Consider the following 23,265-nt stretch of genomic DNA (forward strand, 5'->3'; position numbering starts at 1 on the left):
ATTGTATTTTTTTATAAAACCTTCCTTTTAGAGCCGACACGACTCCTTACTACTTCGGGTGCGACTTGTGCATTACATTGCACCACGACTTCGGAGCGACTTGCAGGGACTTCACATAATGGAAGTCTATGCAAGTCGCTCCGAGGTTGCCCCGAAATAGTACAGGACCCTTTTTCTAAGTCGGAGCAACTTGTGTCGCTCCTATTAGAACGGGTCCTGTAGCGGTCAATGGACCGCTAGGGAGCGCGACTTGTCAGGCTGACAAGTCACCTGACAAGTCGCGCTAATGTGAACCGGCTCTAATGTTAAAAATAAAAAGATTTTGAACACATATTCTTTTGTTCTTTATTTGTATGATCATACAAACTTTCTTGGAAAATTATTTAATAGCGCCTTATTCAGCACATTCTAAGCCTGTGCGACGACCTGATTGGGTTGGCGATTATTTTCTCCAAGGGTTATTGATACATTTCAGGATATACTGTATACCAGTCTACAGAATACTAGTGCACCAGGCAAAAACACATTTGCACATTTGCAATACTGTTGTGGTCACAATTTGAGATAATAAATCTACCAATATTGTAAAGTGGATCCTGAGACAGCCCCCCATTCGGGCAAAATGCGTCAATTCAATATCTACTGTGCTATACACTGATGCACAGAAGGGTTATGTTGTGAGTGATGATGTAACATTTTTTTTTTTGTATATGGACTTTTAAGCTTATTTTAAAGCAGATTCCATCCAATGTGAAAGGGACCTTTTGTTGCCCTGTCTCAACTTTTTATTTTTTTAAAAACAAGGGCTGCTGAGTATGCTCATTTCCTCCTCACTTCCTTGACCCTGAGGCACCTCCAACCCGCTTGACACTATGGGTTCTGACATGATGATTCAGAAAACACAACAATGACACCTAGCTTTAGGTATATCAGTTTTACTGACTTTAAATGGAAGAAGGAACAAATGTGATTTCAACACAACAGGAATATTGACAGTATAGGACCAAAAAAAGATTCTGGGTCTTGAAGTCCCAATAAAGCACAAGGTATCCCGAGACTCAGGATCCTTTACTTCAATAATATCAGAAACAAGTAGATATAATGATATCTAACTGAATAAGCATGTAACAATGATTGCAAGAACAGTGTTATTCTACTTATAAGAATGTGAAAATGACAAATCAGATATCTGACTCTATATTAATTGATAATAAGACAGATCTAACTAGTTCAGCTGCATGAATAACTCTTAATGGAATATATTTCAATAACAAGTGTAACCTGACAGAGTGCACTCTATCACCTATAGGGGGCCCCCTTTAACCTTGAATTAAGTGAGTCTCTTCCTGAGCAAGGCCTTGCTGGTCTTCTCCGGCAGTAGGAGCTGAAATCATTCCAAGAATGATATTTGTAATCCAATGGGAAAAAGGGGTACTTGTATCCAGGTTCTGACTAAAATAAACAGTATGATCCGCTGTCTGTATGTACAGGCAGTCTCTTGGTTCACCAAGCACTAGGCAGACTCAGCAGTGTCCCATGGCAACCGCTCCGCTAACTCATAGTTTTCACTGTAATTTTACTGCGTCACAGGCCCTCTCTCTGTGTCCGTGAGCTGCTGTACCCACTACAATGGGATATCTCTCACCCGATTTCTGAGTACTCCTCTCCAGCAGTCCTCTGCACTGGGCCGGTCACTCCTCCGCAATGTTTTTGTCACGGAACCATGAACCAGACGTACAACAACAGATAAGTGAAAATAAGAAAGCTTTATTGAAAAACAAGCTATAAAGCTAAAGTCCAAACGGATGGCGAAACCGAAGCAGAGTCTTTGCGAAGCCAGGGGTCAGGAACCAGGAGGGTAGTCAGACGAAGCCGGGATCAGGAACCAGCAGGGTAGTCAGACGAAGCCAGGATCAGGAACCAGCAGGGTAGTCAGACGAAGCCAGGAACAGGAACCAGGAACCAGCAGCAGTCTTAGAAGCATGTGAACACAGGAGGACCAAGCAGGGAACTGAAGCCACAGACCTCCTATATATATGAGCTAGGCATCCAGCTCCTCCCAGTGGGAAGGAGGAGCCGCAGGGTGGGAGGCTACAAGAAACCCAGAAACCAAGATGGCCGCCAGCACATGTCAAACGAAGGAGAACAGCAAGAAGGTAAGACCATGACAGTACCTCCCCCTCAAGGGCCCCTCCTCCGCGGAGTAAAGAATGGTTTCTGAGGGAAGCATGCGTGGAAGGCTCGGAGCAAGGCAGGAGCATGGACATCTGCGGAGGGAACCCAGGAACACTCCTCTGGACCATAACCACGCCAATGAACCAAAAACTGCACCCGACCGCGGACCAGGCGTGAGTCCAGGATATTGCTCACCTCATACTCCTCACGATTGCCCACTTGGACCGGACGAGGCAGAGGAACCGAGGAAGTGAAACGATTACACACCAGTGGCTTCAACAGGGAGACATGAAACACGTTGGAGATCCGCATGCCAGGAGGAAGCGCAAGGGCATAGGCTACCGGGTTTACCCTGCGAAGCACTCGGAAGGGACCAACAAAGCGAGGCGCCAGCTTGGGAGTGGGCACTCGAAGGTTGAGGTTGCGGGTGGACAACCATACACGGTCTCCGGCCTGGTAGGAAGGAGCAGGCGCTCGTCTGCGATCAGCCTGGAGTCTCTAGCGCTGCGCAGAGACCTCAAGAGACCTCTGCATCTGTACCCAAGAAGCACGTAGGACGGAAAGGTGATCCTCCACAGCCGGAATATCCTGAGGAGAGAATACCTCCGGTAACATGGCAGGTTGGAACCCATAGTTGGCCATGAAGGGAGACGTCCCAGAGGAAGAGTTCACCGCCGTGTTCCTGGCAAACTCAGCCCAAGGCAGAAGGTCAACCCAATTGTCTTGGTGATCGGAGACATAGCAACGAAGGAATTGCTCCAAGGCCTGATTGGATCGTTCTGCGGCCCCATTGGACTGAGGGTGGTAGGCCGAGGAGAAGGAGAGATGAATCCCCAACTGGGAGCAAAAGGCGCGCCAGAACCTGGACACAAACTGACTTCCCCGATCCGACACAATCTCCTTGGGCAAACCGTGCAACCGGAAGATCTCCCTGGCAAAAATCGTGGCCAACTCCTGTGCAGAGGGTAACTTCTTGAGAGGAACACAGTGGCACATTTTGGAAAACCGATCCACAATCATGAGAATGACCGTATGGCCTCGGGATGCAGGGAGGTCCACAATGAAATCCATCCCCAGGTGTGACCATGGGCGCTCCCCGTTGGCTAAGGGTTGCAGAAGGCCCAACGGAAGGTGCCGAGGGGACTTACTCTGGGCACAAACGGAGCATGCCGCTACATATGCGGCGATGTCGGAACGTAGGGAAGGCCACCAGAACAGACGTGAAACAGCCCAGGACAGCTGATTCTTTCCAGGATGCCCCGCGGTCTTGGAGTTATGGTAGGTTCGCAACAACCGAGTGCGCAACTCCTCAGGCACAAAACATCTGCCGTTGGGTCTCCCAGAGGGAGCACCAGATTGAGCCGCCAAAATCTGCTCACCCAGGGGAGAGGTCAGGCTGGTGCGAATGGCGGCCAGGATCTGATTCGGAGGTATGACCGAAGTCGGAATCGACTCCTCCCTGGACAGGTCGGAGTACTGCCGTGATAAGGCATCCGCCCTGATGTTCTTGGAACCGGGTAGGTAGGAGACCACGTAATTAAAACGTGACAAGAACAGAGCCCATCTGGCCTGACGTGGTGTCAATCTCTTGGCCTCAGAAAGGTAGGTCAGATTCTTGTGGTCCGTCAGGATGAGGACCGGAACCACCGAACCCTCGAGCAAGTGCCTCCATTCTTTAAGAGCCTGCACGATGGCCAATAACTCCCTGTCACCAATCTGGTAGTTGCACTCCGCGGAAGACAGTTTCTGGGAGTAAAACCCACAAGGAAGCAGAGGACCCTCTGGTGTTCTACGCTGAGACAGAAGGGCGCCTACTCCCGTCTCAGACGCGTCCACCTCGAGGACAAAGGGCAACCCAGGGTTGGGATGCGACAGAATCGGAGCCGACACAAAGGTGGACTTTAGAGCCTCAAAAGCTCAGATGGCCTCGGGCGGCCAGACCTGGGAATTACTGCCCCTCCTGGTCAGATCCGTGAGAGGCTTGGCTAGCATGGAAAAGTCCCTGATGAACTTCCGATAATAATTGGCGAAGCCCAAAAAGCGCTGCAGGGAGCGAAGACCACTGGGATGGGGCCACTGTAAGACAGCCGAAACCTTCTCAGGATCCATGGAGAACCCCTCAGCGGAAATGATGTAACCTAAGAAGGTTACCTGGGATCGGTGAAATTCGCATTTCTCAAGCTTACCGAACAGCTTGTTCTCTCGTAACCGTTGCAACACTCGTCTGACATCCAGAATGTGGGTCTCCATGGACTCAGAATATACCAAGATGTCATCCAAATAGACCACCACACACTGCTGCAACAGGTCACGGAAAACATCGTTGATGAATTCCTGAAAGACTGCGGGCGCATTGCACAGCCCAAAGGGCATAACCAAGGATTCATAATGACCGGTCCTGGTGTTAAACGCGGTCTTCCACTCATCGCCCGCCTTGATCCTTACGAGGTAAGATGCCGCCCTCAGGTCGAGTTTGGTAAAGACCGTGGCCCCTTTAAGGCGATCGAACAGCTCGGAAATCAAGGGTATCGGGTAAGCGTTCTTGATCGTGATGCGATTGAGACCCCTGTAATCGATGCAATGCCTCAACTCACCGCCCTTCTTTTTCACAAAGAAAAATCCAGCCCCTGCCGGGGACGAGGATTTGCGAATGTGTCCGCGTGAAAGCGCCTCCCTCACGTACTCCTCCATGGCCTCATTCTCCGCTACTGACAGTGGATAGACTTTGCCACGAGGAGGAACGGCACCAGATTGTAACTCGATGGCACAATCGTATGGGCGGTGCGGAGGTAGGGCAACCGCGCGCACCTTATCGAATACATCCCGGTACTCCTCGTATTCAGGAGGCAACAGAGAGTCCGAGGAAGGACACAGCAACTTGACAGGCCCATGGATGCAACTAGCCCCACACTGCGGTGACCACGAGAGGATCTCGGCCGATCTCCAATCGAAAATCGCATTATGCTTCTGGAGCCAGGGGTACCCCAAGACCACCGAGTAGTGTGGAGACGAAATAACCTGGAAGCAGACCGACTCTCTGTGGATGGCACCAATGGCTAACCCCACTGGAAGGGTCTCATGAGTCACGTGTGGCGGCAGAAGGGGTCTGCCGTCTATCGCCTCAAGAGCCAGAGGAGAACCTCGAGCCTGCAGAGGAATGGAATTGGCGGCAGCGAACACACTATCAATGAACAAACCACCAGCACCAGAGTCCACCAACGCCTGGGTCGTCACCGAGCCCCCGACCCAAGAGAGGACAACAGTGATCAGTGGTTTGTCAACACGGGAAACCGGGGACGAGGAGACTCCACCCAAGATCTGCCCCCGACAGGATCTCAGGTGCGAGCGTTTCCCGGACGGTTCGGACATGCCAACCGAAAATGCCCACCGAGACCACAGTACATGCATCGGCCCTCGCGTCTCCGGAGTACCCTCTCCCCCTCGGACAGGCGAGCAAACCCCGGCTGCATGGGTTCACCCCCAGACAAGTCATCCCCAGGAGGCGTGGGAGGAGAGGGAGGCACGGTTGGGACAGCAAAGGTAGGCGCCAATCTGTTAGGAGGCCTCCGCAGACTCTCCTTAAAGGAAGGTCTCTCCCTGAGTCTGGTGTCAATCAAAATCAGGAAAGAAATAAGAGACTCGAGCTCCACTGGTAGGTCCTTAGCTGCAACCTCATCCTTCAAGGCATCCGAGAGACCATGAGAGAAAGCAGCGACCAGAGCCTCATTATTCCAGGCCACCTCTGCTGCCAGGGTACGAAACTCAATGGCGTATTCAGCTACGGATCGTGAACCCTGTCTGATGGACATAAGGAGCTTCGCAGCAGAGGCAGCACGAGCCGGCACATCGAATACCTTCCGAAGAGAAGCAACAAAACCGGAAAACTCGGCAACCACCGGATTGTTGTTCTCCCATAAAGGGCTGGCCCAGGCCAAGGCCTTGTCCGAGAGCAGCGAGATTAAGAAGCCCACCTTTGATCTCTCAGTAGGAAAGGCATGTGGCAGCAACTCAAAATAAATGCCCACCTGGTTAAGGAAACCTCGGCACTGAGTTGGCTCTCCCCCAAAGCGCTGTGGAAGGGGGGCAGAACCGGACATACCCCGAAACACCGCAGGCACAACAACAGGTGTCGGGGTAGACTCTGGCGCAACAACCGGAGCGGCAGTAGGAGCGGGCCCAGGAGCGACAACCGACCCATCGGCAACGGGAGCGAAATGAGCCGTGCGTTCAAGCAGGGTTTGCAACGCCACGGCGAACTGACCCAACAGGCGATCCTGCTGATCAAGTCTGGCAACCAGCGTGGGTAGTGAGGATGGCCCTGTACCGTCAGAATTCATGGCCTGTGGTACCGTGCGTTCAAGCAGGGTTTGCAACGCCACGGCGAACCGACCCAACAGGTGATCCTGCTGATCAAGTCTGGCAACCAGCGTGGGTAGCGAGGATGGCCCTGTACCGTCAGAATTCATGGCTTGGTCCTAATGTCACGGAACCATGAACCAGACGTACAACAACAGATAAGTGAAAATAAGAAAGCTTTATTGAAAAACAAGCTATAAAGCTAAAGTCCAAACGGATGGCGAAACCGAAGCAGAGTCTTTGCGAAGCCAGGGGTCAGGAACCAGGAGGGTAGTCAGACGAAGCCGGGATCAGGAACCAGCAGGGTAGTCAGACGAAGCCAGGATCAGGAACCAGCAGGGTAGTCAGACGAAGCCAGGAACAGGAACCAGGAACCAGCAGCAGTCTTAGAAGCATGTGAACACAGGAGGACCAAGCAGGGAACTGAAGCCACAGACCTCCTATATATATGAGCTAGGCATCCAGCTCCTCCCAGTGGGAAGGAGGAGCCGCAGGGTGGGAGGCTACAAGAAACCCAGAAACCAAGATGGCCGCCAGCACATGTCAAACGAAGGAGAACAGCAAGAAGGTAAGACCATGACAGTTTTCTACCACTTGCAGGTATTGTCACTCTGGAACGCTCACTTCTTAGTGACCTCCGCCACCTCTCGCTAGAGCCTCCGCACTAGGCCTCAGTTTCACTCCCTCTGCTCCCTGCAGCAGGTCTCCAGCTCTGTCTACCTCACACGCGGTCCCAGAGGAAAGAGAGTGAATCTCAAACCCCGTCCCTTATTTATAGACCACCCCACAATGTCCTGCGGGACCCGCGGCTCCCTGGGAGAATAGTTCCATCCGTTCGGCACAGTCTTCATCCTACACCGCACCACATATCACATAATCCAATGCGCTACTCTTCAGGAGAACCTCAGAACGAACAGTAAACTTAAAGAAACAGTACACCAGTACTATGCTGGTAGCGATTTCCTCACTTGGCTATATCCTCCCCCCACTTGAATGTCTTTGGTCCCCAAAGATGATAGGACTCCTGTGTGAGAGAATCCATTAAGATGTACAGTATCTCAGATTTAAAACTAACATCAGTCTTCTATGGAGCTAATAGCAGCTGACAACTGATCAATAAATGTACCCTCTAAAAGCTGACTATACACATTGCTATAAAGATCTGAGTCACTCTCACAATAGGCCAACAAAAAATCAGTGGCCAACCTAATAGTGTCAGTGGGTGGAATAACATCATCTTCCTTAGTAAGTCCAACAGAAGAGGCAATTACTTGTGTGGGGCGTTGGGTCGTTACAATTTGTTCTTCCGCATTCTCTCCTAAAGTATCATATGTCAGTCTCTTTGGTGTGTGTATTTCTCTTCTTATCCTTGCAGTCATCCCATCACTGGATGCAGATTCACTTTCCAATCCTTGGAAACTACAACTTGGTCCAGAATCTTCAGGCTCCTCAGGAAGACTTTTTGGCTCCTCTGTGTTTTGTACAGCAGGACTCTTGCCCTCCATTAGCACTTCAGGATCTTCCACAGGGAAATGACTTACATCTTCACCAGAAGGCTCTTCCAAATCCCGAAATGGGGAAGCAGCTGATGTGTCTTCACATGGCAAAATATCTGCAGGAACGTCTATTGAATCTCCCCTTTCTGTAGACTCCAATTCTAATGGGACGATAGGCAAATCTGGCACCTGAAGTTTTTTCTTTCAGGGAGTGGTGCAGAGGGCCAATCAATGACTGATGAGTGACCTCCTTGAACAGAATTATTTTCAGGTGATGGCCTTCACCAGTCAAAAATGATTTCTTCATCATCACTTTCGTCCTCTTCTTCAGGCACGCCGAGGTCGCAATCTTGGAATTCTGGGAGTGTCTTCCTCTTCATCATACCCTGCCGGTGCAATGGTCAACAAATGACTCCAGTGCCAAGCTTTCAAAGGTCCAACTTTCCCTTCAGGGTGGATTTGATAAACAGACAACCCTGGTAACTTCTTGAGAACAACAAATGACTGTGAACGCCAAAGGTCTGCCTACTTGTGTTTGCCAGGCACTCCCAAATTTGTCTCCAGGCTGTAAGTCCTGTATTCTCACTTTCAAGTCAAAGCTCTTCTTGTTACTCTGTTCCCTAGTGGCAGAGGCTTCTTTAGCCTTTTCATAGGTTAACGTTAAGTTTCGTCGGAGCCTGTCAACATAGCCTTTGTAGGAGTTCTGTGAAGTATGATCAGAGGAAGTCCCAAAGGCCAGATCCACTGGTAATCGAGCTTCTCTTCCAAACATTGGTCGATAAGGAGAGTATCCAGTAGAATCATTAACAGTGCTGTTATATGCATGTACTAATGTTGAAACATATTCACTCCAATGCTGTTTCTTCTCCAAGGGCAGGGTTCCCAGCATGTTCAGTAAAGTACAATTAAACCATTCAGGTTGAGGATCTCCCTAGGGATGATATGGAGTAGTGCTTGACTTTTGTATCTTAAGTGATTCACACAATTTCTTCACAGTCTACTTCCAAAGTCTCTGCCCTGTTCTGAATGCAACCGCTGAAGTAGACCATAATCAACAAAGAACTTCTCAACTAGGATTTTAGCCACGGTGCTTGCCTTCTGGTCCCGAGTAGGGAAAGCCTGAGCATACCTAGTGAAATGATCCGCCACAACTAGAATATTACTACGCCCACCCAGGTCAGGTTCAAGACACAGGACGTCACAACACACCAACTCCATAGGTCCTTGACTTGCTCATGGCAGCAGCTCTGCGTGGTAAAGTCTTCCTTTGAATACACCGAATACATGAATGACAGTAAGTCTTTATCTCCTTCCCCATGAAGGGCCAGTGAAATCGATCTTGTATCAATTGAGGAGTTCGGTAGGGTCCCAGATGCTCATGAGAATCATAAAGGGCAGCTAAAACAGTTGATCAATATTTTTCAGGCAATAGCAACTGACAGACCCCATCAGAATCCCCCACGGGGTTTATACGATAAATGACTCCATCTTTCATCTTCAAACGTTCCCAGTCTCCATGAGCCACCTTGGCTCCTACAATGGAACTCTCCAGAAGAGCCTTAGGGTTTCCCACCTTCAGAGCTTTCTTCATCTCAATTCCTCTCTAGTCAACTGAGGGAGCTCCAAACTCCTGATTTGAGTTAAATCACAATAACAGCGTGGCATTCCCAAAGGGGAAACCCCTGTCATCTCAGCTCCCAGAGTTCCCTTCGAGCGGTACTCCACTCCCTGACAAGTAGCTTGTACTTCCTCAGAAGTCAAATGTACCCATTCTCATTCCTTTTTGTCTGTAGGGTGTGGACGTCTGGATAATGCATCAGCATCTAAGTTTCCTCTTCCAAGCCTATACTTTTTTTTTTGAAAAGTGTTTATTTATAAATTTTCAAGAACAATACATAACAAAGGTACAAGCAATGTCAGTAAAACAGCGCAGAGTATATACAACAAACCAATGGAAAGCATTGCAGCAAAGACAACTCAAAAAGAGGCCAACAGGGCCTAAGGAGGAAGAGAAGGACAGGGGGGGTTCTCAAGACAGAATTGCTTAGAAGCCAAACAGCAACATAGGGACATACCTAGCAGGACACCTTAAGTGGTCCCCACCCTAAGGTGGACAGGGGGGACAATCAGACAAGTCAACCGACACAGACACACACTCACAAACCAACTCACACACCCACACATCCACACACACACACACCTTCCCCTACCCTCAACTATCCATCCCCCTAGGGGGGAGCAGGCAGTATACTACATGCTGGTCAGATAATCCTCAATTCACATGGGACCTCCATGGTCTTATTCAGCAGACAAGCTGGAAGGCAGAGGGGTATCCGCCCAGAACGAATCCTCTACATCAAGCCAAGGTTGCCAAACTTTAGAAAACTTGCCAGGACACCCTCTACTCTTATAGATCAGTTTATAAAGTGGTACATCTCCTTGCACTATAACAAAGAACTGCTGTACGGTAGGCCGTTCAACACTTTTCCAATGTACCAAGATAAGTTTCCTAGCATAGAACAGTAGTATGCGGATCAGGGCCCGGGATGTACACGGTGAATGAAATCATTCAAGACGCCCAACAGGCCTACCTCCGGCGTATGTGGGACCGGCAGGTGTCATTTATCATTAAAAAAGGCGAAAATAGACGTCCAGTAACCTTTAATATGGGGGCAGGACCAAAACATGTGGAGGAGGTCTGCTGCAGGACAACCATATCTAGGACAGGCGGCTCCCGGGGCAACACCCATACGGACCAATTTTTGAGGCGTGTAGTGCAAATGGTGAATGAATTTGAACTGTATGAGTCTGTGGTTAGAACTAATAAGGTCCTGGAAGCACACCTCAGAGGCCTCATCCCACTCCTCCTTGGACAGCTCAGGAAGCAGTGTGACCCACTTGCACATGGCCAGCTTAAAAGGGTCGGCACTAGCCGTCTGTAGCCTCGAGTAAAACGTAGTGACCATTTTAGTTACCTCTGGAATAGACAACAACTTTTCCATACGGGATTCCTGGAGCTCCAGGGTCAACCCAGCAAACTGCGCCCGGACAGCATGGCGTAGTAACAAGTATTTAAAAAAGGAAGGTTGCGAACACCATGTCGTGCCTTCAGGTCATCAAAAGATACAAAAAGGTTTGACCTGAAGACATAGGAGACATGCGTCACCCCAAGTCCCGACCACCAACGGGAGTCCGGGTAACCCCCGAAGCTCAGGGAAGTTGGGGTTATCCCACAACGGGGCATTAGGAGACACCGCGGGTTCATCCGACAGCATCACATTGCCTGCATGCCAAGCCAGCCACCCAACCTCCATAGGAGAGACACGAGAGCAGCGCCTATGCAACCATCTGTGGAGAGCATCTAGAGCCAGCATCTTCGAGCTGTGCAAGGCCAATACAAGGATGGTGGAGGAGTTCCCAGGAGAGTCACCAAGCCAGTCATAAATATAGGTAAGTTGGGACGCAATAAAATATTTGTAAAGATCTGGACATGCCAGGCCGCCCTGGAATTTGGAGGCCTGGAGGGAGGACCTAGCTATACGATGGTGAGAGCCCTGCCAAAAAAAAGAAGTGAGAGTGGAATCTATTTTATGTAATAAACGCCTGGGCAAAAACACAGGTGAAGCACGAAAAACATAAAGGAATTTAGGTAAGTAAATCATTTTAAAAATGTTAACCCTACCAATTAGATTCAGTGGCAAAGAGGACCAGTTGCGCAGCCGAACTTCCATATGCGAAATTATAGGCTGGACATTTAGGGAAAAGTAGGTCGAGAGATCGGAGTGCACCTGTATTTCAAGGTACTTAAAGGTGGGAGACACGTGAACCCCGAACCACTGTAAAAAACTTAAATCCGCGAGCGGGCCAAGCGGGAAAGGCACCGATTTATCCCAGTCCACTCTGAGGCTGGACACCCCACCGAACTCCTCCACCACCCCCAGCAAGGCTTCAAAAGATGACTCACGACCATCAAGGTAGATCAGTGCATCATCCGCGTACAACAAGATTTTCTCCTTTAGTTCACCACAAAGGATACTGCCCACTGTCTCCATCTGCCGCACTGCCAGAGCCAAGGGCTCAATGGCCAGGGCAAACAGAAGAGGCGACAGAGGGCAGCCCTGTCTAGTACCACGTTGAAGAGCGAATGGTGCCGAAACACCTTGAGGCTTCGAGTAGAGCAGACGCACCCATTTAATAAAGGAGAGGCCAAAACCCATTTTAGACATGACCTGCCAGAGGAAAGTCCAACTCACGGTGTCAAAGGCCTTCCTGATGTCAAGAGATAACACTAAACCACTCCTAGCTGCCTTATCTGCACTGTGCTGGAGTAAGTGGAGCTGGCGGATGTTATTATACATGCTCTTTCCAGGCATGAACCCATTCTGATCTGGGTGGATGAGAGTGCTAATAACCTTACCAAGACGGGTAGCTAAAAGCTTGGCAAGAATCTTAACATCGCTGTTGAGCAAAGATATAGGACGGTAGGAGTCCCACAACAACCTATCCTTGTCGGGTTTGGGTAACACCACTATGAGAGCCTCCCGCGTAGAGGCCGGGAGCTCCCTTTCATCCAGAGCCGCTGCATAGAGGTCCTGTAATCTGCTAGCCAGGTCCTTCGGGTACTCCTGGTACCACTCTGCGGGCAAGCCATCTAGTCCAGGGGTTTTGTTAGAAGGTAGAGAACCAATAGCAGTCTCAATTTAGTCAGTAGTCCGAGGGGCATCCAGCAGCAGCCTGTGGGCATCAGACAACACCGGAAATTCCAATGTTTCAAAAAACCCCACAAGCTAGGCCTCGTCAACCATAGTTTGTTCCGAGTAAAGGTCCGAATAGAAGGATCGAAACGCCACATTGATATGCAAGGGGTCCGACGCAACCGAGCCAGGAGCTTACCATTCTTCCCACTATGCTCATGGAGTGTAGCAGTCAGATAGAATGTCAACTAGATGCAGCTTAAGGGCAGTGTGAGCCCCAACCAGGGCATCGCGAAGGGCAGGAGTAGGGTCAGCAGCGTACCGAGCACGCACGGTGGCCAAGGAATCCTCTAGCTCACGCAAAGCGGCCCGACTGGAACAGCGGTGGGCATCAATACATGAGATGTAGGCGCCCCATGTAGAGGCTTAAAGGCATCCCAGAGAGATCCCGCAGAGGATGGTTGGGCGTTGAACTCCCAGTATTTGGCCATGTCCTGTAGAACTGGTTCTCGTAGATCAGGTGCGGAGGCCCAAAGAGGGCTGAGTCTCCACATCTGAAAGGCGGCCCTATGACCTAACGTCAGGTCAACTCTGAGCACAGAGTGATCAGAAAGCGTCTGGGCAATGTAGTTTACCGAATGCACCAAGGGTGTCATGTTGGGAGAAGCCATGGCATAGTCCAGCCTGGAAAGAGCATTGTATTTCCTGGATTGACAAGAGTAAACCTTAACCCAAGTGCCAGACATCCACATAGTTGTATGGGGCACACCACAAAGAGCTTGGTGGAAGAAGCAACTCAATAATACAAGTCTGTAGCAAAAGGCTCACACTCATTGACGAGACAAGGTGCTTCAGCACCCAAGGTAAGATGGCCAAATGCACCCCACCCTCCATAAGCTGTGAATTAGTTCACAGCATAGATTGCAGATCCTGTCAAGATGGCCACCTCTTCTACCTATTCCTTGGCCTGGCCTTGCCCACTCTCCTACTTGATCTTCACTTTACACCTTTCCTTTTCCTCCACAAGATTTACCATAAAGTCATAATGAGGAAAGTCTGACAAAGGGTTTGAGAGCATGGGGTCACACTGAGTAGGGTCAAGCATAGGCTTTAACCTCGTTGTAAGTCTCCTGACTTATCCTGCCATTCCCAGCAGCATCCTTGAAGTCGCAGGTTTTTTTTCATAGTTGCTGGAGTGGAAGAAAAAATATCCTCTAATCACCTACATTCCAAGGGTCTCAGTGCCAGTTTGACAAATTCAAATCAAATATCTATTGTCTTAAAGTGACAAAAGGAGCCTTTCATGCTCAGAAACCTAGCCATATAACGTTCACACCCAGTAAAAAGAATAAACAGTAACATTAGAATAAAGAATGGCGCAGTGCTAAAAATATAACACTCCCTACCTTTTGACATAAATAAATATAAAATATTAGGTCTCAGCCACCTTAAACCAGTGGTGACAGACCCAACCCCACTTATTCAAAGTGGAATATATCAAAATGCAGTACATTCACCATATAACAAGGTGTCATCTGAATCCAATGCAAGTATCATAAACAATACTCCACATTCACATATACTGCAATCTGCAAAGTCCAGCCTGCCTACCCTCTCCACACAGAGGAATCTCAGCAACTTAACCTGTAATCACTGCTCAGGCTTGAACTCACAGAGGGCTGTGTAATACAACAAAAAAATCAGATGTGCAGTGCAAGTCCAGCATTACATGACTTTTTACACCGACTTCATCAGAGGGGCTGCACATATGATTTCTGCTATATTTCACATTTCTCTTTGAGTTCAAGCCTGGGCAGTGATTACAGGTTAAGGAGCTAAGATTCTTCTGTGTTGGCGGGTGGAACTGACTCTGAACACTGGCTAGTATTATTGAAGCTCTGCTTACTCTGTGAAGTTAAAGCGATTGTAAAGTCTAATTTTTTTCCTATAAAAATAACAAACATGTTATACTTCCCTGCTCTGTTGCAGTGGATTTGCACAGAGCAGCCCGGATTATCAAGTCCCTCTTTAGTGATGCTGGCCCCTCCCTTCTGTTCAATGCCCCCACAGCAAGCAGCTTGCTATCGGGGCACCCGAGCCGCGTCACAGCTCCCTGTGTCCATTCAGACACGGAGCCCCACCCCAGCCCTGCCCTCTTTCTCTCCTGATTGGCTAGCTGACTTTATTTGACAGCAGCAGCAGCCAATGGCACCACTGCTGTGTCTCAACCAATCGGGAGGCGAAACTCTTGATAGTTAACGTAAATAGACTTCCCCGCAATTTAGACACAGAAACCACACGCATGAAATCTCTGTACTTAACCTGGCACGGAAGGGTGACCACATACAAAATGTTCCTATTACCCCAAATTCTGTATCTGTTCAGAGCTCTCCCTGTACACTACCCAGTAACGAGTTTGGCCAAATTCTCTACACATATGAAAAAATATATCTGGCAGGGCAAGAGGGCTCGCTGCTCTTCCTCCATTCTGTCCACCAAAAGATGCTTCGGAGGAGCTGCGGTACCTGATATTCAGGGATACTACTGGGCCACTGTGTTAGCTCAAACACGCAACTGGTTTCACACGACAGATGCTCCCCTCTGGGTAGACCTAGAAACGAACATAGCCCCCACCACGAATCTTCGGGACTTGCTCCTAGGAGATACGTGGATCCCGTGGAATCTCACCACTCTCTCCCCCTCTATGCAAGCCTCGCTTAGGGCCTGGCGCAAAGTTACGGGGTCTAATAGGGACCGTGTACTCACCCCCACCGAAACTATTCCATCCTTGATCCTGCATGTACATATGCCTGATCTCCCCTCAAGCATCACTGCAAAGGGGAACATTACTACCATACAAAACCTCTACGAGCAAGACCTCTTAATGTCCCCTGAACAGATACAGACCAAATACCATATACCACGCTCGAGGTTTTTCCAAATATATCGTATACACGATTTCATGCGCCAACATCCCGTTCAGTGCACTAGAGTGGAGGGGAAAGTATGGGAACTACTTACCGCGGCTCCCATAGCTTCGCCGAAGCTGTCCAACTTTTACCATGCTATTTTGGACAATAACACATTCTTTAAAACACTAACCATGTTCAACCAATCGGGAGGGAGCAGGAGGAAGAGGAGGATATCTTGCTGTCTGAGGGGCAGCAGGATCCTTTGCTTAATGCCACCCTCCACATGAGACAAAGGCAGCAGGATGCAGAAATGGAATATAAGAATCAGAAGAAGGGTATGTTTGGGCACTGGCTTTAAAGAGAACGAGAATTGGGGTGCTAATAGAGAGGAGGAGTAAACGTGTGGAGGCTTTAAGGGGGACATTTCCCCATTACGGATTCAAGAGGAGCATTATATAAGAATGAGCACAATAGTGCCCCACTCCAAGGTTTCAAAGCAAAGAACCTTTTTGCCACATCTCCTGATTTTGATTTCACACTGGTTGCTGAAACAGGCAAAGCTGCCCTTTTTCTTTTGCACATCACCACACGCTTCTGTGCAACAGAGGGGTGCTCCAAAGCACACCCCACCCTTTCACCCTCATATGTTTGCCGTAGCTGCCATTACTTTTTTCAAATTTGTGTCTGGCTCCCCTGGCATAGGCTGGCTGCCCTTACACAAGTTGGCATTGGTTTTCCACTGATGCAGGCAAGGCTGTTCTTTGTGTGTTGCACTTTTTTATATACTTATATATATATATATATATATATATATATATATATATATATATATATAAAATTTTTAAGGACTAATTGTCCCCCCTACCCCTAGCTAAAGCAAACACCAACAATGGAATTAATAAAGCAATCTGAGAGCTGCATTAAAAAAAAAAAGCAAAAAAACTCTTAGGCCTATACACCAGCTTGTCATTATGTAAAAAATAAAGAACCAGATTGTTTTTTTTTTTTTTTATTCCAGAAGGGGAGAGGCAGAAACATGACAGTTGATAGTTCTGAGAGCCAATATTTGGTTCAGATCCACCCATTTTCCCTTAAACTAACATTTTTTTATTTATGCTATGTTATTTATTTAGAACAATATTTCAAGATTACCATTTGTTTATAATTTTACATTTTTATTATGAAAAATGTTTTAAGGTATTTAAAGTCCATTCTTATCTGCACTCTAGGCTCTTGGTCTTCTCAGAGCAAATAGCAGTGACTGTCAGACTACTACGCTGTCTGACAAGCTACATTTTAGGTCTGGTTCACACCTATGCATTTTTAAGTGCATTTTCAGTTTTGCAGAAACATACTACAGTCCATTTAACATGGTTTCCTGTGGGTCACATTCACATCTGTGCATTTTATGGAAAGGGCCAGGGACCAGCAGATTGTGTTTTTGGTTCAATAGACTTCAATGGATCAAAAACCTGTATTGAAAAATGCAAAATGCACCTGGAATATGCATCAACTGCAACCTCCATAGGTGTGAACCAGGCTTTTATCACTCTTGGGAGAGGTTGTGCTTATTTTGGGGTCAGAGTGTTTTTTATTTTTTTATTTATGTAGGGGTTTTCAAACGATAGACTGAGGTGGTGGGACACAATAAACTGTCTAATAAATTGACTTGATTGTCAACAGCATATGCCTATAATGCAGTCTAATTAACACAAATACAAATATTATGCGATTATTTAAATAAAAAAATCAAATTCATTACAAACTATACATACAAATTACAGTTGATTATTTCAGAAAAACAAATCCAGAAATATTGTGCAGGCTTGCCCCACAGATTTAAGCATTTCAAAAAGACAGTAATATGCATTTTCTAAGCTAATTTGCACAATATTGTTAATAAATGGCAAATAAGAATAGGCATTGCCCTGGGAAATATGTAGCAAAACAAAAAAAACAAACAAATATTCATGAAAAAAAAAAAAAAGAAATGCTGAATGAGTGCTAGAAGTTAGTGTACTGTGTATTAGAAGTTAGAGTAAGTAAAGCATAGATGGAATTTGGGTCAGGGTTTGCTAGGGTTCAGGGCTGGGTGACTTATTCTGGCAGCTCCTGGGTGTCTTCCTCAGGTCTGGAAGGTTAGAGAATCTTCTGGAATTGGTGGGTGGAGGTTAGGAGGAGCTGCCTTGAATATTTATGGAGCCACAGCCAATCCTCAAAGGTAGGCTGGAAGGGGTCTGGGACTACTCCATAAATAGTCAAGGGCCATGCCAGCAATGCAGTCTGTGGAAGATGGAGATAGAGTGCTGAGGAGGCTGTCAGTGTCTGAAGAGGTGGTGCTGGGAGCAGTGGCCACAGAGGAGAAGTGACAAGCTGTTTCACTTACATTTTTGCTACACAACAAGGGGGTTTGAGCTCCTGTTTGTAAAGGGCCTTTCATAAAATCTGACTGGGAGCCTGTCAGATAATCCTACAGTGTTTCAGCTGGAGCAAACAAGCAAGTGTGTGCAGGAGGTAACTGAAGGAGAATGTATATAGACAGTATGTAGAAAGATGCCCCTGAAGTTGTTGTTGAAGTTTTGCTGAAGTCAAGTGGCCATTCCATAACCTCCCTTCCCTATCCAAGTTGTTAACCCTTGTGACGGTATTCACCGTCACTGGAGGTGAGGAGCAGATACTTAATGGTTTGAATTGCTTCAGATGGGAGAGTATCATTTGTCAGCAATAACTTCATATAGAAATATGAAGATTTAATCCTGTTTTACACTGGGAGACTTAGACTGTTAGAGAACATTGCCATAAGGTCTGACTCCTAAATAATGTGTTTTCCATGTCCCTGCATGCCAAACAGGCTTCCCTATTGTTTGTGTATTGGTAAGGAATGTGCATTGTGCCTGTCTCATTGTTAAATGTTAATGACCACACTTGTTCTGTCTGCCTCAAGATAAACTTATTATGGGATGTATATGTGTATGTAGATTGGCTGCTAAGGGGGAGAGGGGATTGTCCTACAATGTATATCTTTGTGTACACTGTATGAGAGTGTAAAACTCTGTTTTCATTGGATTGTAAATGTCAGGGCCTGTTTTCAACAAGGTTCACCTGGGCAGTAACCTTGTGGGGGAAAACTGTATAAAAGTCTGTTTCTTGTTCAATAAAGTTGAGTTATACTTCACCCTCAATCTAGAGTCCTGTCTCTCATTGGGGGAATCGGCTACAAGGGATTGCTATGTCCTCCATACTCCCTTGGATAATCACTAAGATATTTTGTAAGAGCTTGTGTAAGAGCTTGCTCTGCTGCACTCTCTGGGGAAAGAGAGGTTCACCCACAGGAACCTGGAGCCTTATCGTAAGTCCAGGGTGGGTAGGAGACGGCGAGACCCTAACCAAGCTGCGGTGGTTCGTGGGGTCTGAAGTGGTTACGGTGTCTGGTGGAGTGCTTGGAGCCCTCAGGAAGCACTAGGAGCATCCGTCAACGGAGGTGCCCGGTCAGGGTGCCGGTTGATCCATTACAACCCTCAATAAATAACAAAAACAAAGGACTGTTCTCTGACTCTGGGGTGCTTCTGAAAATTTGGTGTGCCTGGCTGTGCAGGCATCAGCAGAGGATCCAAGTTCTTCAGCAGTCCCTGGGGGGGGGGTGCTACAGCTGTTTAACTACCTACTACCTGCCCACAGTCAATGTACCTGTACGTTGCCAGCTTGCTTCTGGGTTTGGGGCATGCGCATGCATGATTGGGCACAGCGTGAGTTTGGCAGCTGATTTCAGCAAATGATCTGATTGGTTATTTCCACAAAAACACAGAACTCTGTGTACTGTGAACAGCGATCTGGCATTTCTTCTTCCAAAACAGGGAGAAATAACAGCCAGATATTAAAGTAAAAGCAGCACACAGTATGCACATTATTAGGCACTCAGTTAACCCCTTGATTGCCCCTAGATCTTAATGTCTTCCCAGACCATTTCATTAGCACAGTGTCAGTATATCATATTATATACTCAGTATCAGTATACCATATTATATACTCAGTGTCAGTATACCATATTATCACTGATCACTGTATTAGTGGGATAGACTCAGTGACCTCAAGGGTAGGTAAGTACATTGACGGGTACCTACAGCCACTGGTGGTCTCTACTCCCACCTTTCTGAGGGATTCAACCCAAGTCATATGACTTTTGGATGATGTGGTGTGGAGGGATGGCTATCTGCTGGCCACCGCAGATGTTGCCTCCCTCTACACCATTATATCTCATGAGCATGGACACCAGACAGTTTCCTCCTTCTTACAGAGAGATCCACTACTCATCCCTGCCCAAAGGGACTGGATCCTTGAACTCCTCCCCTTTGCCATGACGCACAACTACTTCTGGTTTGGGGGTTCTTATTACCTCCAAACCAGGGGTGTTGCAATGGGTGCCAAGTTCGCCCCTAGCATGGCGAACTTGTTCATGGCAAAGTGGGAGGAGGATTTCATCTTCAGGGAACAGAGGGATGAGTTAGTGATGAGGAAAAGGTACATCGATGATGTCCTCCTAATATGGAACGGCACTGTCGAATCTTTATCCAAGTTTTTTGAGGAATTGAATAATAATATTTTTGGAATACGTTTGCAGCATGAAGCAAGCGAGTCCAATATTCATTTCCTCGATCTTAATATCTCTGTGAAAAACAACGTACTGGTGACTACTACATACTTCAAGGCCACTGATCGCAATGGCTTTATTTGGCAAGTCGGTGCCAAAGAGCCAGTTCATTAGGGTTCGTAGGAACTGTACTCTCATGGACGACTATTTACAGCAGTCACAAGTTCTGAAAAACAGGTTCCTTGATAAGGGATACTCTGATTCGGAACTTGAACAGGTGATCCAGGAAGTGGCTGGCTTGGACAGAGCTAGTATGTTGCAGGAGCCTAGGGATAAAAAAGAGCCAAATACAGGGTTTGTAACTTCCTTCGTGACCTTGTACACTCAACAGTTTCGGGATATTAAAAAGATTTTTTCCCGACACTGGAAAGTATTGAGGAATGATAGAATTCTGGCCCCTGTCTTCGGGGGAACATCCAACTGTGGTTTTCAGAGGGGCTCCTCCCTTGAGACTTAGGGTGGTGCCCAATATTGTGGACCCCCCCTCCAGAATCACCCATCTTTTTCCTGAGATAAAGGGATTTTTCCCTTGTAGACGGTGTGGTGTGCAGGACAAATGCCATTAAAGACAGGAAGGTCCTGTCTTTTTGCTCTAGAACTACGCATAAGAGCTACCCTATCGATAAGTTCATTACATGTTCGACGGAGAACGTGGTCTACATGTTGGAATGCCCTTGCGGGTATCAATACGTGGGTAGGACCATGAGGTGCCATGAGGATTAGGGTTAATGAGCATTTGGGCAACATTCGCCGGGGTTTCCCCAAACACTCCATTTCCAGGCACTATTTAGAGTGTCACCATAAGAAGTCAGCGGGCACCAAAATAATTGCCATAGACAAATTCACTCCACACTGGAGAGGGAGCAACATGAGAAGAGAGATCTCACGCCTAGAGACCAGATGGATATTTGACCTCAAGTGCTATACTCCCTTTGGTCTTAACGTTGACTGGGATGTCAACTGTTTAATCAACAACAGTTGATGGTTAGGTTGACATCCCATTCATCTTGTGGTATGACTTCCCTCTGGATGCTGGAGTTTACTTCGGACTATAGATTTCCTATCGAGCCTTCTGTAACACTTAGGAGGTTTATAAACTTATACGTTCATTGAATTATTTATTGTTAACATCATAACACTAAATTGTACACATCTGCTAAGTTTAATCAACTTTGGCATGTAACATTATCTATATTACTACCTTTGCTGGTTTTTGCTGGCGACCACTGATTCCACTGATTGGGGGGTGGAAAATATATGACAAGATGCGCTATGGGGTGTGCATTTACGTTGTTTTTATATACGAATTATGAGGTTTTTTTATCCATGTGTATGGAGTTTTTGTATCTCATTCTATATATTTTATCTATTAATGCCTTTATGTTTTAAATTTACTATTAGGCCATTTGTATACTTTTAGTTGTACATGTGTTAACATGATGGTCGGCCATGGTAGGTGTAAGCTGGGGAGGCATTGTGCGACTAGAGCGGCTCCTACTGGTTAGCCCTTGGTGGCCGGGAGGCCAATGCTCTGGTTGTTTTCTGCCCGATCGGCTTCCCCTGGCCGACTCCCAGTGTGGGCGGAAGCGCTTCACAGCGCTACCGATAGTAAACAGGAAGTGCGTCATCACGCACGCCGCAACCGGAAGTGCGTCATCACGCACCGAAAGCAGAAGTGCGTCATCACGCACCGGAAGCGGAGGCGCGCGATCGCGCCTCGAGCAACAAGGGGTACTATTTAAGAGCGTGCTGCACATGGGGGGCTTCGCCTTTGACAACGCCTTAGCAGGACGAAACGCGTCAGCCATGCCAGCCCCCATGCAGACACGCCTAACAGCCGCGGCCATCATCTTTACTTCATACATGCCTGTATCAAGCAGTATCATGTGAGTGTTTTTACCATTTTTTATTAATAAAAGCCTGTACATACTTCACTATGTGCGCCCCCATTTGTATTCTTGGAGGAACACCTATGTCTTACACCTGGGGTATATGAGGTTGACCGAGTCCATGGTCCTGTCCGGATATCCTATGGAGGATTGGAGGAAGATTTGGTGCGTTTTTGTTCCTGGTGACCATTCACATCGCATGCCTGGTGGACCTTCCTTAACGGGGGGGTCTAAGTTTCTGGTAAGGAGACAACCATTTATAGCTTTTCACGTGGTGACCGTCAGGAGCTTCCTTTGCACGATTGGTGTCGGAATATGTGAATATACCTTTCTACACCTGAATTAATTTTCCTATATGGACTTTATGGACTCTGGTTTACTTTCCTTAAATTTAGAATTTTGAATCTAGTGGCGCTGTACCTTAACAACATTACTGTATTTGTGTAACTAGTGACTTCAGTGTCAGTTAGTGACCTTCCCAGATAGAGTCTATTAGCTCCAGATTGCCCGCCACCCTATCAGTCACACTATAATTCTCTGATCACTGCCATTACAGTAGAGCATCTACTGTGTAGTTGCATAAATTCCAGTATATATACCAAAGTTGTAGACTATAACTTTCACACAAACCAATTAATATACAGTATCTCACAAAAGTGAGTACACCCCTCACATTTTTGTAAATATTTTATTATATCTTTTTATGTGACAACACTGATGAAATTACACTTTGGTACAATGTAAAGTAGTGAGTGTACATCTTGTATAACAGTGTAAATTTGCTGTCTCCTCAAAATAACTCAACACACAGCCAATAATGTCTAAACCGCTGGCAACAAAAGTAAGTACACCCCAAAGTGGAAATGTCCAAATTGGGCCCAAAGTGTCAATATTTTGTGTGGCCACCATTATTTTCCAGCACTGTCTTAACCCTCTTGGGCATAGAGTTCACCAGAGCTTCACAGGTTGCCACTGGAGTCCTCTTCCGATCCTCCATGACGACATCACAGAGCTGGTTGATGTTAGAGACCTTGCGTTTCTCCACATTCCATTTGAGGATGCCCCACCGATGCTCATTAGGGTTTAGGTCTGGAG

Source organism: Pelophylax lessonae (genome assembly GCF_965119305.1).
Source record: "Pelophylax lessonae genome assembly, chromosome: 3".
Taxonomy (NCBI): domain Eukaryota; kingdom Metazoa; phylum Chordata; class Amphibia; order Anura; family Ranidae; genus Pelophylax; species Pelophylax lessonae.